This window comes from Ailuropoda melanoleuca, chromosome 4 (assembly GCF_002007445.2).
Source record: "Ailuropoda melanoleuca isolate Jingjing chromosome 4, ASM200744v2, whole genome shotgun sequence".
Taxonomy (NCBI): domain Eukaryota; kingdom Metazoa; phylum Chordata; class Mammalia; order Carnivora; family Ursidae; genus Ailuropoda; species Ailuropoda melanoleuca.
Genome location: NC_048221.1, coordinates 41,919,600 through 41,938,871, shown reverse-complemented (window position 1 = coordinate 41,938,871; position 19,272 = coordinate 41,919,600). Strand labels below are relative to the sequence as shown.

Below are 19,272 nucleotides of genomic sequence, written 5' to 3'. Positions count from 1 at the left end.
TTACTAGGACTAAATTCACTCTAAATTACCCAAAGAGTCCTTGCAAGACAGTTACAGGGGCTATAGACTTCATTATTAAAGACTGATAGGAGGATGAAAGAATAAAAGAATAAAAAATGAAAATACAATTATAACATAATAAATAAAATAATAATAAAAGAGTCCCAATGACTCTGACTCTGATTTTTTTTCTTTTCCTTCCCTAGTAGGTCCTGTGTTATGCTTCATCACAACAAGTATTTAATACTACAGTATATGGTACATACTCAATTTTGACTAGAATAGCTCTTGCCAATATGAATAATGGGAATAATTTCATTATCTAATGAAATTTCTATTTAAATAATTCTCCCAAACTGAAAGATTTTTATTTAAAGTTCATTAAATAATGAGATTTTAATTTATCTCTTGTTCTACAGATACAACAAAGAAAAACACAGTGATATTGGTAGGATACAAAATCAAAGTAAAAAGCCTTCTGTTTTTAATAAAAATGCATGCAAACACAACCCCAAAACATAGATTCTGAAGCACATTTCCACTGCTGCCAAATACTAAAAAAAACCAAAAAAAACAAAAAAACCCAAAACATGGACCTACATGAAGTGGGTGGGTGGAGGCATATAGGAAAGCTGACAAGTACTTTCTCCTTCATTTACTTTTAGGAGGATACAGATTGCCCCAAATCTGCTAGTTTTACTCCCTGTCCCCATACATGCACAGCTTTCCCCATTATCAACATCCCCACCACAACGCACATAGTTTTACAGTTTGTTATAATCAATGAACCTACATTGATACATAACTATCACCCAAAATCCATATTTCATACCAGGTTGCACTCTTGGTATTATATATTCTATGGGTTTAGACAAATACATAGTGACATGTATCTAATGTGACAGTATCACACAGAATTGTTTCATTGCCCTAAAAATCCTCTGTGCTTTCTCTGTTCATCCCTCATGCATACCTTTTTGAATAAAAAGAAGATAAAAGGGAAAAAAAACCTAAAGAAATGCAGTTGAAAAACATAAATCTCAAGAAGAACCAGCCACAGTTTGAACAAAGTGCTAAGACAATTACTCTTATATAGATTACATATCTCTAAAACAATCTTTCTGTGTATATTTTTAAAAAGAAAACCAAAGTGAACTGAAAAAGTTTTAAATTAAAAATAAATTTGGATAAAATGATAGATGTGGAAGACAGACAAATGAGATCCAACATGCTCATAAGTGGTGATACTGAAGAAAAGGAACAAGCAACATAATACCAATAAAAATATCAAATACTGAGTATAACAACAACAACAAAATTGAAATATAAAAAACTCAAATCAATGCAGTACAGCATATTCAAGCAAGGATGATGAAGACTGCCTAACTCCAGGACATGCTATGGCAAAGAAAAAAAAAAGAAAAGAAAAAGGAAATAGAAAAAGAAAGAAAGAAAGAAAGGAAGGAAGAAAAAGAAAACAACCAACAAAGAAAAAACTCCTCAAAGAATCATGTGGTTATGCACCAGAAAGAAACAACTTATATCCAAGGATGGAAATTTCACACATACCTAATAATCAATGGACAGCAACATTCAGTATGGGAAGAGTAACTAGCATTGTTTACAAATATTTACAAGTTTTTAAATAGAAAAAATATGTTTAATTTAAGATCAATATGTCTCCCATGTATAAGGTAAAAGAAAAAAATGTTCTATGTAGGCACACAGAAAATATAGCATCTATGACTATTTCTTTGGTAGAGGGGTACTACTTAGCAGTAAAATCCAACAATCCAAGAAATAATTCAAAATTAAGAATACAGGAATGATGAATTGAGTAGTAAGTAATTGGTAAGGACTTTTTTTTTTTTCCAAATTCCAAATAAGTCTAACCAAGACTGTGTGAATTAAGCCAGAATGGAAATACTGTAAGTCTCAATAATGTAAAACTGATAATATAATTGAAGTTCAGGTGGTATATGTAAGGAAGAAAACCATAAAGTACATGTGTTAATTTCTATAACTATCATAACAAAGACTTATAAGACATTGTTTAATATTTAAACATGCATTTTAAAAGTGGTGACTTCAAACTACTAGTAGTTTCTTAATCTTAATTTTTGTTCTTAACTCAAGTGTTATTTTTATGGACCTAATATCTCCTTTGGGGGAAAAAAAAACCAAACAAATACCCGAAATTTAGCAATTTCTTCAGTTTCATATCAGCTCTACTTTTTTTCTATTTAATCCAAATCTAAAATAAATTCAATACTTTTTTTTAAAAAAATACAGTAAGATCATATTCTTTTAAAAGGATATCTATCTATCTATCTATTATATCTATCTATCTATCTATCATCTCTGATCACATTATCTAAATACTTATTTGCCAAAAATAAACAAAAATGTATGATAAGAAAGCATTCTTCTAAAGTCTCTCCCTCTCATTTTGTTATTTGAATTTAGGCATAGGATATCTACAAATATCACAATTGTTTTCTACAGGTGACAAGATTTCTTTTTTGAACTTTTCTGTTTAGCTTGAGTTATTTTTAAGGAGTATAGCTTATGCTACTGCATTCTAATTAATATGATGTTAAAGATGTAAGTGAAAGAATACATATTTCATAACCCTCCTCCTTCTACTAAAATAATAAAAAAGGTACAAACTTATTTTTCTATTACTGAGTATTTTCATTTGTCAAAGACACAGAAGTATGCAAACAACTTAATATACCTCACATTCTTTTCACAAGATAATTGATTTTTTTTAATCTAAGCTTAGACCAAATATGTATTAATTCTCCAAATGACAATGTGAATTTGTTTTCATTAGGGAAAGTTACATGGAGAATGCTAAACAAACTATTCTGGCACTTCACTAGGAATGTTCAAAGGAAGTAATGCAGTGCAGTTTATAAATGACAAGCTTTTTGGCTAAGATGTGATAAGTTATGCATTTATATAACCTCATAGAAAGCCTTATAAAAATTGCAAATTTATAGATTTGAAATCTCAGGATTGCATAGCCATGATATTGCTTTTTAAAAAATCACTGAAGCATCAAAGATGAAATGACTGTATTTCTGTTTGTTATACAAATCATGTCAGTATTGTGTGTGTATTTTTTTTTCTGAATTTCTGTAGGTTTATACATGGGTGAAGAGGGGTAGGGCATGGGAGAGTGTGCTTAAATATCTTTTTATCTTATAAAATACAATGCACATAAATTAATGAAAACTTTAACAACAATAAAAATAAACCCACCAGATAAATGAAGATTGTTCAAAACTAGAAATTCAATATTCAACATGCGGCTCTTTCTCTTACAAAAATTTTTTAAAAACATTGCCACTGTAGATAAGATTATGAATACCTCATTTTCCAAATTGATTCTGTGTAATTCTACTGTTCTCTCTATTTTCTCTCATAACTTCTGTTTAGTCATTCTGTGAATATTTCTCAGAGGACATAGTCTGGATGCTGATTATTTAAACATAAGTAGTTTTCAATTGGAGAAGCAAGAACTATGAATTCCAATTTCTCCCCAAACCCCCAAAGTTGACAGTATTCCGTTAACATAATGGGTTATATGTGGCTAATCTCAGAGCTCTTTTAAGTTTTGTTCCCAAGTCATCAACTTCTGAAACTTTTCACAAAGTATTACAGGCACCTTAATACTGACAAGCTTAACTATTGTAAATGGAAGCTCCAGAAGCTATCATCTGGAAGCTGGGTGAGAAGCAAAATGCCAGACAAAATTTGGTGGGGTCATGTGACCTCCAGTCTTGCACTGCTCCCCTCACCAAATCCCTCCCCCAGGAAACTTTTTCTAACCATTCCTTTAAATCATCTGTCGGACACTGCAAACCCCACCCCTCTACCCTTTGATGAAAAAAAATTAGCAATAACATTTTCCCATTTGCCGTCACAGAAAGGGTGCGAAAGCCATCTGAAAGTACCAGAATTAGCACTGTCATCCCGTCTTGCCCATTAGTTTTACTGCAGCAAAAGACTAGTGAAACACTGAAAAATGTACCTGTAGTCTCTCTTTCCCTGGTTTGATCCTAAGCTTCCCAGAATACATATTCAATACATTTTCTCTCACAAGGAATAAATGCATTTTAAGCATCAACATCATAAAAACATAGCATAAATAAAGCAGTGACTTCTCCCCCAACCCCAGCTTTTACCTGTTAGGCTAATACAAAGACATTGAAAGGAAGAAAAGCTGCAGCTTGCCCAGCAAAATTCTCATTGCAGCAGACAGCACAATTTTGTACTTACAGATCTTACCAGGGAAATGTCTCGGGATCTTTACAATTTTTCTGCAGAACTCTGTTTCAAGCTCTCAGCCAGGCATGCTGTGCATCCAGGCAGAACCAAGCCGTATGGAATGTCTATGCAGCTGGGAGATAATGGGACTCTTTTTCCCAGCTGGGACTGCAAGCCTTTTATCCACTGAGTATTGCGTGGCTCTTCTCTGGTCTTAAGCATGAAATACGCTCCTCTCCTGCTGCATTTCTGACGGAACCTAGACAATTAGTTCTTGAGGCACATGTGCAAGTCTCCCGTTTGGAATATTCAAAAGGAAAATTCTCCCTATATTGAAAAAACAGCTCTATCTTCACCATCCTTCACAGAATCAGAGAGAGCTGAGAGCAGCTGCCATTCCAGTGGCATGAAAGATTAAATTCACCCTCCCCTTTCTTTGACTAGAGATAGTCACTCCTGTTGGGTCATCAGAAAATCTCTCTTATTGAAAACTGGGTCAGGCTAACTACTTATTAGGTTTCCAATAGGAAAGGAAGTCATTTTTTTCTTCCTCTGGTTTCACTGCATTGTCATTTGCAAGCGAAGATTAAGTCAGTCAAGGGTCTGCACTGATTTAGACTGTATTCAAACGTAAGTAAGCATTCTGAAGCATGCCAGTAACTCCCGCTACTAGTTAGGATGAAGAGAAAAGGGAAATAAAATCAAAAGATCTAATGCACTGTCACTAAATCCTTTCTAAATCATATTTTTAAAATATGCGTATGAGGATTCTAAAAGACAGAGAGTGTGTAAAGAAAGTGGAGTCAAGTCCAAAAGAGTATTGCTGCTCTCCTGGGTAACATATTTATAATCTCCAGAGGCCAAGAACAAGTGTGCATGTGTTTGCAAAACAACTCTGTAAAGGAACGAATGCTGTTTATGCTTCACACTCTTCCCTCCAACTAAACTTTTTAATATGTTTGGATCTTGTCATTGGTTTGGAAAGGACTAACTTCTCACTGGAAAAAAAGCTAACAACAATAAAAAAAGTTAACAATAGGAAAAACAGCTGCATACACACAGAGACACCAACACATACAAACATGGCTATAACATGAGAGCAGAATAATTGCTTAGACTTATTTTCGTGTTGTAATGAAAAGAAATTACACTCTTGGCATCTTAAAGTGAATGAATACTGGGAAAATAAATCCACAAATAAAATGTGAATAAACCAAAAAATATCTTTCGGACTCAGTTTGCTTTTATCTGATGAGCCAGAAGGTTTCTATGGCTACATTTTACGACTATATCCTACGGATTTCCATGTTTATGTTCTTCTGTAAATATATCAGTCACATACCTCATTTCTACACAGGGTCTAACCACCATCATAAGAGGCTTGAGAGAGGAATTACTGTTTCTTAACATTAGGGAACTCAAAATTAGTACCAATTCATGAGAAGGCAAACTGGGTGAATTATTTTATACTTATGATATTTGTCCTAATTGAATGTCTAATTTTTTTAATTTAAAGTATCTCTGCCTCTTCCAAAATAAAATTATTATTTACTTATAAAAGTGCCAAATGCTGAATTTTTCCACTGAAATATGAGAAAAATAGTCACCATGTAGTGTTTTTTTTCCTTGAAGAGGAATTCATTCAATTTAAAGGACACTCCTTTAGTTCAATCTCCAAAACTTCTACCCCATATTCCAAGACAGCTGACGATTTTGCTACCCATTTCACTGATAAGAAAATGAGAATCAAAAGCGACCTTCAGTAGCTCCTACCACTGCAGCTAGTCCTACGGGTGCACCTGTACCCACAAACTATGCCTTCACTCTTTCTGCTCTGGGTAAACCACACTCTTTACTCAGGCCAAGCTCTCTACTGTTCTCCAGTTACTATGCTCTCTAACATACTCAAGAGACTGTTCCAGGTAGGTGTCCTTCCCTCTTCAGAATTAACAGTTCTCCCTTCTCTTCGTATCATTACAGCATAGAGATTTCCTGCTATTTTGCCCATCTTAAAAAGCAACAATCTTTTTGACTTCACATCTTCCTCTAGCTACCATTTCATTTCCCTGCTTCTTTTTACATTAAAACATCTTAGGGGAGCCTGGGTGGCTCAGTCAGTTAAGCATCTGCTTTCAGCTCAGGTCATGATCCCAGGGTCCTGGGATGAAGCCCCATGTCTGGCTCCCTGCTCAGCAGGGGGGTCTGCTTCTCCCTCTTCCCCTGCTTATGTACTCTCTCTCTTGCTCATTCTCTCAAATAAATAAATAAAATCTTAAAAAAAAAATCTTAAAAGAATTGGCTATACTCGTTGTCTCCAAATAATCCTTTCTCATTCTATCTCAAATGCAATTTGATTAGGTCTTTTGTCTCCCTTCCCTTACATCACTAGCAGCTCCTTCTCAGAAACTTCTGCTGATATCTTCTCATTCTCTTAATCTTTGATCACTGTAGGGCAATGGGATATGTGTCAGGCTTCTAAATTAAGATCTATACACTAAAAACTACAAAGAATTCCTGATATAAATAAAATAAAACCTATATAAATGAAGAAATATACCATGTTCATGGACAAGAAAACTCAGTATTTTTAAGAGGTCAGTTACCTCCAAAAAGGTCTTCAGATTTGAAATGATTCCAAAGTCCTAGCAGGTTTTTCTGGGTCAATTATCAACTGATGCTAAAATTTATATGGAAATGAAACCAAGAAAGTAAAAATATAGATGGAAATGAAGAGAAGTAAAATTAAAATGATAACAAAGTTGAAAAAGTTATACTTTGATTTTACCATTCACTACTTAACTAAAGTGATCAAGTTAGTATGGTGTTGGGAATATATATCAATAGAATATAATACCATGTCTAAAGATAGAATTGCACTTATAAGATCAATTGCTTTTAGGCTATAGTGTCAAGATATTTCAATGATAAAAGCATCATGATGCCTAAACAAATGGATGTTTATTTACAATAAACTAACTTTGAACTTTACCTCACACAAAAAATAGCTTGAAATAGATCACAAACCTAAAGGTAAAACTTAAAAACTCCTAGAAGAAAATATACAAGATCTTGGAATAGGCAAAAATTTGTTAAGGCACACACTCACACATACACATCATATGCAAACACACAAAACCTAAGAGAAAAAAAATAGAAATACTGGGCTTCACCAAAATGAAAAATGGCTGATCTTTGAAATACAACGTTAAGGTATTTTTACAGCTCAATAACAAAACAAATAACCAATTAAAATAATTTAAAAAATATATGAACAGACATTTCACCAAAGATACAGGTATGACATTTAAACACATTAAAATGGGAGTTCAACACCATTATTCATCAAGGAAACATAAATTAAAACCACAGTGAAATACCACTGCACACCCACTAGAAAGGCCAAAATTAAGAACACTGAAAATTTCCAGGGTTTTTGAGGATGTGAAGTAACTAGAACTCTTACACCTGGCTGGTAGAAGTATAAAGTGTTAAAACTGCCTTTAAAAGCAATTTGACAGTTCTTAAAATATGAAGCTCCATTCTTAAATATTTCTCCAAAGGAACTGAAAGCATATGTCCATATAAAGATCTGTAATAAAAATTCATGACAATGTTTTTTATAATGGCAAATATTGGAAACAACACAAATACCCATCTGTAGGATAAATTAAAAACTGTGATATATTCAGAAATGTAAAAGTAGTCAGCACTAAAAAGACAAAAATTACTAATATTCACTATTTGAATTAATCTTTTTTTCTCAAGATTTTACTTATTTATTTGAGAGAGAGAGAGGGAGTGAACGGTGGGGAGGGTCAGAGGAATAGGGAGAAGTAAACTCCCTGCTGAGCAGGAAACCTGATGCAGGGCTTGATCCTAGAACAAGGATATCATGACCTGAGCTAAAGGCAGATGCTTAACTGACTAAGCCACCCAAATGCCCTACTATTTGAATTAATCTTAAAAAAAATGCCAAAAAAATATATTGGAAAAAAGTTAAGCAATTCTATACTGACCAGAAAACAGAGAATGGTTGCTTAAGGCTGAAGTGGGTGAAGATTAAGTGCAAATAGGCATAAGGGAGTATTTTTAAGTGACAAAAATATCCTGTTTCTGATTGTGACAGCGGTTACATGGGTATATGCATCTGACAAATCTTATCAAACTGAGTATATTTTATTTCATGTAAAGTATATCGTATAAAGTTGAGTTTTAATAAATGATGATGATGATAGTAATCTCTTAAAGACTTTGGAAAAATAAGAAAAATTGACAAGCCTTTCATTCTAACCAAAAATTATTATTTTGTTGTTATTATGTTGTTGCTGTCATTGTCATTAATGATTTTAGTGGACAATGAAAACCACCTCTCCAATCTCTTCTGATTGTTGGTCATTTAAAAATTTTTAGATCTATCTGGGTCAATTTGAATCACTTATATTTTTCTAGGGGATGATGATGATGATGATATTGAGAGGTAACTTCTACAGCTCAAAATATGTGCTAGAACATGTTTTAAGTACTTAAATTGGTAATCTATTTAATCTATTTAATCATCACAACAACCTGATTAGCATTATATTATTCTTTTCCACATCTAACAAACAAGGAAACTGAAGCACACAGAAGTTAACTAAATTGTCCTAAAGCATCCAAACAGGAGACTGAGGAGGGATCAATCCCAGGCAGCCTGGATGAAAAATCTATAAAAACATTGATTTTATTATTCAAATCTTAATAATCTTTTTATTTTGTCTGCTTGACATGTCAAATTCTGTGAGAAGCATAGTAAATATTTCTTACAAAGATTTTCAAAATCAAGTAATCTTAATTTTAGAGAAGCTTTAGCACTATATATTTTGCTACTACATTGCTTAATGGATTAAGGATGTGTGTGTATATGTGTGTGCGTATATACATAAATCTCACTATATATGAAAATATATAGTGAATTAAATACATGTAAATATATAGTGAATTATATATATATGTATATATATATAACTATACACATGATTGCATTTTTATGATTTTATAAAATCTTTAGGAATTTGTAAAAATGTGTTTATATCTCTTAGAATTTTATTTGGCATCTCTGCTTTCTTTCTGGTTTGCATTTCCTTATATACTTGTAAGTGAACAAAATTATTTTTCTGCCACTTTGTTTTAGGTATCTTTCTTATAATTGTTTTACAGCTGGATTTTTAAAATCCAATATGACTTTATATTTTTGATAGGTTACCTTAGTGCACTTGCATTGAGTATGGCAGCTGACATTTACATTAAAATGTATTGATTTCCTCTCAGTTTTCCAGAGGTATGGAGTCAGGAGTCTCTCTAGGTGCAAGGACTCCTCACGTGTCCACATGGTCTGGGAGACACTGAAACCAACAGCTCAGTTTGCACACAGCGCAGTGAGACAGAATCGTTCAGCAGGACTGCCAACATCAGGCACAGGCTGACAGGTGTAGAGCCGCTCAAGGGATTCTGTCACAGAATTCCTTCAGCAGTAAAACCAACTTAGGGAGCTATGAAGCACTGTTCTTTTTTACCCCTGCAGGCCTCCAGGATAATCTGCCTTCATGGCTGCTATTTCTTCTGTTTTCCTGATATCAGGAAATTCTGCTTCTATCTTCTTCCCAACGCTTCCCCGTAAAATACTTAGGCTCCCCTCACCTGCCAATTCTTGAAGTGGGCCCCCTGAGTTTTTAAAAGCTTCAAACTTCGCTAAATCTTGATCTACTTCTGCCTCTTGCAGGAAAAGAATATGACTAATAACTATTACCTGCATATAATTGCCTTATTGTGAAGACACCTCTAATAACATTTTTTTCTGAAGGAATTAAAAGAAAGATTAACACATAATGCTTTATTGAACTTACACAATCATTTTAAAATTATGATATACCAACACAGGCAGTATTTTGTTGTTGGTGTTACTGTTTTTTGATTGGTTGGTTTATTTTTCATTCAGATATACAACTGTTCCAAATAACTCATGTTTAAAACATGTATTTTATGAGATATTTTTCCCCTGCCCACCATAGGTGATTCTTCTAATATTACTAAATTATAAATAATTTTATATAATTTCCTGAGTGCTTCCTGGGGGCTAGACACTAACTCTGAAATCTCATTTGATCCTTATAAAAACCTTATGAGGTAGGTACTATCACCTTTGCTTTACAGGGATCTGAAGTTTGGAAAGATTAAATAGTATGTCGAGATCACACAAACAGTTAAAGGCCAAACAGAGATTTCAATGCAGGTCCATTTACTCCCCAAATCTGTCTTTTAAGCCCCTCTGCCAGGAGCTCACTGCCATATCCATTCAAATGGAAGGCAAAAATAACTGCTCTAACTTTTATGGTTGTTTCCCTCTTGAAGTCATAATTAAAGGTTTCTTTGAATACAGTGTTTTAAGTAGTAACTACACAGACTTTGACAATTAACTAGATAGTTAAGCTTTGAAAAAGACAGAAGTATTAAATAATCCCAAGAAATCTAAATTATTTTTTTCCCTTCTCTTTTCCTTTTTGGTAAGGGAGAGGTAGGGAATAGTGTCAGGAAGGGAAATCTGCGATACATATTTACTCTTACTCAGAAAAAAAACACATTGAAAGATGTGTGATAACAAATTTTATAGTCTTTTGCCCCAACAAAAATTTTTTTTTCATTTGAGACCACATATGTATAATTCTACAGATATTCAAAAATTCACTTCTCTCTAGAAAATAATATAACATTTTGCCATGAAATGTATTACTTTTCAAAGTGATAATAGTGAAATGCATGTATTCTTCCACCACACATTAAGCAAATGTATATTTTGGAAAGCTATTGCAATAATCCAGCTTGAGTTCCTTGATTATATTCATTAAAAAAAATAGAAGACTTGTTACACAATGATAACTTAAAACAGGGAGTAAGACCTGGCATCTTTTGACATGAATTGTTTTGCTTCAACCACAGAAGGACACTGCAAAGTTGTTTCATGGAACTGCCTGCCACCTGCTGCTTTCAATACTGAATTTTAATAAGCACCAATTGCTTTGCAAGACTCTCAGTTTAGGAGTATTATTCACTGTGAGAACCATTGTGATCTTTCTAAATTATAAGGTAAATTGTTTGGGCCCCAGTGAAAATAAATGTACTTCATTAATGTGGTTCCTCTTCTACTCATATCTTTTTAACTCTAAATATTGAAAGAATTTTCTATGTATAATAATTATTGTATCCTATTTCCTAGACACAGTAAAGACATCATACTGCATAAGTTCTAAAATCTGGGTTTTCATCAAGAGTTTAGTGGCTTTAACAAATTTCTGCCTTTCCTATTCTTGTCCTTCATTTCTAAAATATGCAAGTATTGCATTAAGTTTTAATGGTGATTAGACACAGAATGTGAGTTTCATGAGATTTTTTTCCCATTAAAGAGAATTTACCTGTTGGCTCACTGGCATTATTACCAGAGACACAGTACAGGTTCTTTTCTTTCACAGACAATATACTGGTATTTCTTTCAAAATCGTACAGTAGATCGATATCACCTTCAATCCTTTATCCTTCCATGTATATATACTTTTGCCATTGCTTTATTGTAGATGGAGTATACTTTCCTGCCCTTTGATTTTGAACTTGACACATGAATTACTTGGACCAACAGCATGTGAATTGAAGTCAGTGTCCCAGCTGGCTATAGGCCTCGCTTTTAAGTGCCCTTATGTGTTTCTACTTACTTTCTTGTTCCTTAGGTATTGCCATAGAAAAACATGTTTTGGCTACTTGCAGTAGAAGGAAGATGAAGAGTACTTGGAGCAGAGCCACTTTAGCTATCCACGCAACTGGGTAATAAGAAAGATGCTCAGCTCAGTGCAACCTAGATGAACTGAACAAACCTCAGCTCGCGCGCAGACATGACATCTAAAATGGATTCTAGTATTCTAAGCTATGAATATTGGGGTAATTTGTCATTCAATAATAGCTAGTGAACATAGTTATTGTTACTTATTAAAACCAAGTCAACAAAGGCTGGATTCTGCTTAGAGCAGAGTCTGAGACAAGGATTTTCTGTCTTTTGTCATGTATGAGTTATTTATTTGAAAACGTGATCTATGAGTAAGGGACAGGGAGAGTTAAAAGTCTCTTGGGGGGCAGAAAAAGTCAATAAAGGATGCATCCCTGAGTTTTCTAACATTAAGTATGAATGACTATTCAATACTACGGGGACATCTTAGAGCCTACCACATCAAACACCTCTCAGGGCCAACCACCCCGACAGAGCATGGGGGGAACATTTATCTTCTGGCTCTCATATCCAGTGGAAAGACAACCAGACACCTGATCATGTAACACAGGACAACTGTGACAGTGAAAAGAGAAAGTATTAATAGCAATGCTGGCACAACTGATCTATCCTGGGCTAATGAGGATGTATGGCTAACCTACAGATTGGTGTAAGGAAGTTCTGAGAGAAATTAACTCTCCTACACATGTATGGTACACACACACGAGTGCCAGCCAAGTTTGTGTGGGGCCTCAATATCATGGAATCAGAGAAACTGCTGAATAGAAATGAGATGAAATAGAGATGAAAGACGGTCAGGTCACAACTGTGTTAGGCTACATGAAACATTGGCTTGGATATTTGGTCAGGCTGAAAAGATTTGAAATTGGGCAGAAAAAGGTATCAAACTTCGTTCCCACTTTGAACCATTCAGATCTATTAAAAACCTTCATTAAGGGGCGCCTGGGTGGCTCAGTCAGTTAAGCATCTGCCTTCAGCTCAGGCTCCTGGGGCTTGCTTCTCCCTCTCCTACTCTCCCTGCTTGTGCATGCACGCTACTCTCCCTGCTTGTGCACGCATGCTCTCTGTCAAATAAATAAATAAAATCTTTAAAAACACAACAACAACAAACCTTCATTAAGTACAACTGGTAACAGTCAGCTTCTGGATTCAGCCAGCAAATTCCCTGCAATGAGTTTTTTTTTTTAAGATTTATTTATTTATTTGCTTGAGGGGGGTGGGGCAGAGACAGGGAGAGAGAAACTCTAAGCAGACTCTGTGCTGAGTGCAGAGCCGGCTTGGAGCTGGATCTCATGATCCTGAGAACAGGACCTGAGCCCAAACCAAGAGTTGGACACTTAACCCACTGTGCCACCCAAGTGCCTCCCACTTTTTAAAAAACTTTTATTTTATTCTGAGAGAAAGCAGGGGGGAGAGGGAGAGACAATCTCTAGCAGACTCCATGCTGAGCACAAACCTGATGTGGGGCTTGATCCTACGACCCTGAGACCATGACATGGGCTGAAATCAAGAGTTGGACACTTAACCAACTGAGTCACCCAGGTGCCCCTCCCTGCAATGACTTAAGGCAAGAGGCTTAGTGAAAAATGTCTATGCCCCATTGAAACTCATCTTGGGACCATAATTTGTATCCACAATCTCACCCTGTACCACCAAATCTAGATTTCCTTCATCCTCAACTGGCAATTTGGCTGTTTGTCTGTTCAGATAACCCAGAGCTTCTTCCCTGGGGAGTTTACTCCCTTAGATCCCTTGCCCTAGTGAAACTACGTTGCTGCACTTGTCTTTCCACAACTATTAATTTTCACATAAAATCCAGGAGATATTCCAATGAATAGTCAACATTACAGATATACTCCTCTAAGACCCCAGTACAAAGCAGCAATGTTGCTTCCAATGATATTAAGGGTTAACTAGTCCCAGCAATATATTAACTTTTTTCTTTTATGTGAGTCCATGAAAACAAGAAGATTCAAGAGATCAGGTAGATGTCTCAGAATATTTATTGTGTCGCCTAATGAAAGTTTTCTTCCTTTAGGATTCAGGAACTCTAATCTAAGTGATCTGAAGTTGGGATGGGACACAAATTCTGTGAACAGATTATTGAGCATAATGGTAGGAATAACCAATTGTACTACTCTCTTTCATTTCTTGGGTCCATGTATTCCACCTACTGTGGGCAACACCATGTATCAAGTGCACTTTTTGTGTATATATCATATCCTAGGTGACTGGGCTCTAATACTGAAGAGTGTGTTCCCAGAACTGTCAATTTGGCTGAGTCTTGAAGTTTATTCCATCATTATATGTGACTAGGTGTCTCTGAGTGATAAGGTCTCATGGTATGAATGTTGAAAATCTCGTTGTCATTCCACCCAATGTCACTCATCCTTTGACATAAAATGGATCCTTTGGGCTGAAGCAATGATATGTAGGATACCATAATGATAGACTAGTCTTCTGAGGGTAGCGCTAGCAAAGGAACTACAGGCAGGGAAGGAAAAGTTATATCCTGAGTAGCATTCAATTCTGATAAGAATAAATTACTATTTCCCAGGTTTGGTGATGTCCATTATAATCAACTTGCCATCAACTTCAGATCCTTGAAGAACAGTGCCATATTTAGGAGTCATGATTGGTCTCTGTTGCCAGCAGACTAGGGAGTCAGCAGTGGCAGTAGCTAGTCCTCTATATGTTGAGGAAGTTCACATTGTTGAATTCATGCATAAATCCATCCAAGAGGCCATGGCCACTCAATCCATGGCTCACTGCACTAAGGTTCGTGTGATCAAGGAGAGAGAGTGACTGGCATTCAAGAACAAGTTACTCTCTTCAATTTAGTGCTTAGGCATCTCTAAGTGAATAACCTCTCTTGGGCATTAATATGACAAGTGCATGCATTATGCTTGCTCCTTTAAGTCCGTCACCATGACTCTTTGTTTTTTGAGTCTGATTTTCTATGCTCGTTCTTTCCAGACTCTCTACTAAGTAGACAAACCATTCACTATTGCTCAGAAGTCCACGTACATTCATAACTAAGGTCCCTTTTTCCCTACAAAGAGAATAGTGAACTGCTCACAGATCAGTCCTCCAGAAAGATTCTCATTTACCCCTTTGTTTAGAGCCACCCTGAAATGGATATAATGAGAAAGCAGTCCATTTTTGGTTCACCATAATCTCTCACATCAACTAAATTGTTATGTATGCCTGAAGTATGTTTTCCCTCTTCTTTCAGTTAGTCAGCATTTCTAGTTACAGTATATGTTGGTTAAAAAATACAGAACATGCACAAACTGATGTGTCTCTTTACTAATGATGGGGGTAAATGGTGAAATAAATTAGCCTTTGTTAGAAGGGATGTCTCAGGATGCCACAGCTATTTAGAAACCTAAAGACGTCAATGTGTAGAAGTCTCAGAACCTTTGTAGGTTTATTTCCAATCATATGACATATTTATCTTACTAGGACATCTCAGTTACTTGTCCTTATTGGTGACCAGATCAATCAGGATAATCTTCAGTATAGTGCACCAGTGTGGTATTCTGCATAAGTGCAAGATAATCAAGGTAACTGCAGACTGTAATATGAGAACGATGTAAAAGAATTAACATAGTCCATAACAAGAGAGTGAATATGTACTATTATCCTTCACATGAAAAGATAATCTAACTTTTGCTTCCTTTTCTTGATGCAGATTGAGAAAAGCATGTTCACTAGACTAATATTAACATTCTAAGCATCAGATACTGTGTTGATGTGTTTCAGTAAAGAGAACACATTTAGCTTAGCCAACAGTACACTTGCAAATGTGTACAACAGTACCAAGTATTGGGAAGTCCTAACATTCTAATATATGTGTTATCTTGTTGTTGTTAAAAGAGCCACATGGTTAATTAAATGGAAATATGATAGGACTACCATTCCTATATCCTTTAAGTTTTTGATAATGATGCTAATTTCCACAGTTCCTCTTGGGATGTGGTATTTCTTCAGATTTGTTATTTTTGCCATGATGTAGGGATAAGAAAGAACATATAGGGATCTTATACTTGGCTCTTCCTACCATAATGGCTTTTCTGGTACAGGATAGGAGGTAATTTGAAGGTTCTGCTGACTGGCTGTTATATATATTTACCCAATTTTATACTCAAAGATTAGGAAATAACCATATAATTGGTCCATATATACACTGGGCTTGGATCAATCTTTTTTTTTTTTTTTTTTAACCTGGCTTCAAAAGCCTACACTCTAACTGGGGAACTTCATGCCTTGCCATGCACCCAAGTATCAGTTCAGAGTTCATATCTAACAATTCTCAAAAATTCTGGACATTCCCTTTCCCAGAGCACAATTACTCTGGTAAACAGTCACTGTCCTCTAAGAAATAGAAGCATATTTACTGTGCACAATTGTAGTGTCATTACAAGTCCTTCTGCTTTACTTTCAATCAATGGGCCTTGGGTTAAGACTGACATCTGGAAACTTAGATCGTATAAACACAGTGGGTTTTTTTTTCATTTTGACCTCTGACATTAAAAATGTGGTTTTTTTTTTAAATATTAAAAGTCCAGTAATTCCTTTTTTGACTGCCAATGTGTTACATTTGAGGATATGCTATAATCTATTAGACATTGTCATTCATCTCCACAGTTTAGGAATTTTGATTGTCACTCAGGCTTGCTGCCAATTATAGTAATCGTATCTAACTTGCCTTTAAAAGTAAACTGCTGCCAAATAAAACTGCCATTCTGCAATTCATTACTCGTATTGATACCAAGAAGCCCTGTTCTATTACATGTAATACTGTCAAATCTGGTCTACAGAGGACAGCCAACACCAAAGGACAAGTGCCCCCCTTGTTAGGGTGTTCTTTATTGCCTTAGTGAAAAGATTCTCCCTTTAATCCTCCAAGGTAACATGGTAAGAGAGAGTGGGTTTTCCTGCACCATATAATAAGTCCATTTCAACCTTCTAACTTTCTTGAATCTTCTGACTCTTACCTCAATACAGCGGCAAGACCATTTTATCACCTAGCCTCTTTTATTAGATACATCAGCATGTCTAAGTTTCTAGGAGCTATCATAAAGAGCATTAACGACTGATTCCAGATGCCTTTCCCAGAATATTGAAAAGGGATTCACAGAGGAGTACTCCTGTGACAATTTATTCTCCCCTTATATATACTCTGGGTCTTACCCTTGGCTCCCTTCAAAGCAGAACCAGAGTGGTTCCAATTAGTTACACCAACTGGTTAAATCAGGAAGAAGAACTTGGATCAGAGATGAGGGATGGGGAAAGCAGAGAGAGGAGTCAATACAAGAGTGAATATACTGAAGCTATGGGTAACTTGTTCCTCCATCCCATTGGACTTTGAGATTTAGATCAGTCTCAGAATCATCTATCAATAAGCTCCCGACCCCCAGTGCTCAAAGTTTGTCTCATGGGGACATGAACTCCTCCACATCCATGCTTTGTGCATGTGTGAATGCTGGAAAGGTACCCAGAGTTGTCCCACTGCCACAGGGTCAGAGAAGCCTTGGAGCAGAAGATGAAGGGTATACTGTACAAACTTAAGCAAATGCCATCAAATGGCACCTGCGTGAATCTGGTCAAAGACTGCACATAGATGACACAGGAGATAAAGCTGAAAAGATCTGAAGCAGTGTCCAGGAGCAATCTGATAGATAATGCTCTGAGGAATAAAAGGGATGAAAATAAAATTGTTGTAGTTTCTATTATTTAGTTTCACTTTTTAAAAAAAGATTTCATTTATTTATGTCAGAGAGAAAGAGAGTGCACGAGCGTGGGGAGAGGCAGAGGGAGAGGGAGAAGCAGACTTCCTGCCAAGCACGGAGCCTGACATGGGACTAGATCCCAGGACTCCAGAACCACGACTTGAGCCGAAGGCAGACCCCCAACCTACTGAGCCACCTATGCATCCCTAGCTTCACTTTTTAGATAGGTAATTTTACTACTTTTGAATGTACAAGGTTAGTTGGGACTTATTTTGTATTTTGTCAATGGCTGTATTCTGCCCCTCCTCACCTTCAGTCATACCTCCTAGATATAATATTAACTTTATGGTCTCTGTATTTTGAATTTTGGTTTCTAAATTCTATGTTTATTTCACAAATATGTATTTATAGTCCTGAGTTTGGTTACATAACTTTAGACAGTATCTTCTGACTTCTTATAATGCAAGTATTTGTCACCTAATATTCCTTCTTCCGTCTTGAGGGTTTTTGTAATATTATTTTTAGATATTTTACTAATTACCTTTTAATCAATGAATAGAATACTTAAGCCTCTTATCATCTCATCAAATTAGAAAGTATTTCTACAACTATGCTATATAAAAAATATTAGCATTCCTATCCTTCTATCCACACTTCTCCAACACCAGGCAACTCAGCTATATTTTTTCCTTTCTATATTTTTCAGCTATATTTTTCAGCTAAAATTTTTCCTTTCAATTTGTCAGTTCTGCAAAGATTCTTTTTTTGGTCCAATAAACATAATTAAGACTTCTATTAGTTTTTTTGTCATTGATTTGAAATACTGAAAACCATTAGCATGAGTTTAACTACTTTGGATTCACTATTCTTCCCTGTGGTTCCAATGTCCATTACTTCTCAGTCACTTGATAAAAATTATTCTTGGAGTCATATTCAGATAAATGTCTTTATTGGCTTAATTCATCAATGGCTTAGGATCATACTACATTTCATTGTACTTTATAATGGAAACTTGGATACCCTTAGTGTTTTTGTGATTTTCTTATTGCTTTTATTTTTTTTTCTTGTTGAGAGAAAAAAATTCTTTTCAAACATTAGTTACCAGTTAGCAATCATTTATTAGCTTCGTATTCATTCTTTCGTTTGAAGTCTCCATTCCACTTTTTTTAAGACATTCAACTTAGATCCACGTAGAACTGTCTTTATGAAAGTAGACCCTTTCTGGACATCACCCTGTAGCTTATTTGCACTGTACTTGTAAGTTAACTCCATTTGTTCTTGTATCTCACATCTTCTCTTGGTTTGCACCTTCATTTTTTCTGGCACAAACCCACGTGTATCCTGTGAATCTTCTTGTCTGAGAAATATTTACTTTGGTTTTAGTTCTTTGACTGGTGTAGGATTTATAGTTAAAATAACTTTCCCACAAAATCTGAAAGCACTGTCTTCTAGAAA

At 35.3% G+C, this 19,272-nt stretch overlaps 1 protein-coding gene across 1 annotated transcript in view; it reads right to left on the bottom strand.

Annotated features, from left to right (window-relative positions):
* The window catches only part of CNTN6 (contactin 6), a 269,942-nt gene extending 265,347 nt beyond the window's left edge, over positions 1–4,595 (bottom strand). The window contains 1 exon segment of the mRNA XM_011220649.3: positions 4,297–4,595. The gene's annotated coding sequence lies outside the window, so the exon portion shown is untranslated.
* Between the last annotated feature and the right edge of the window lie 14,677 nt (positions 4,596–19,272).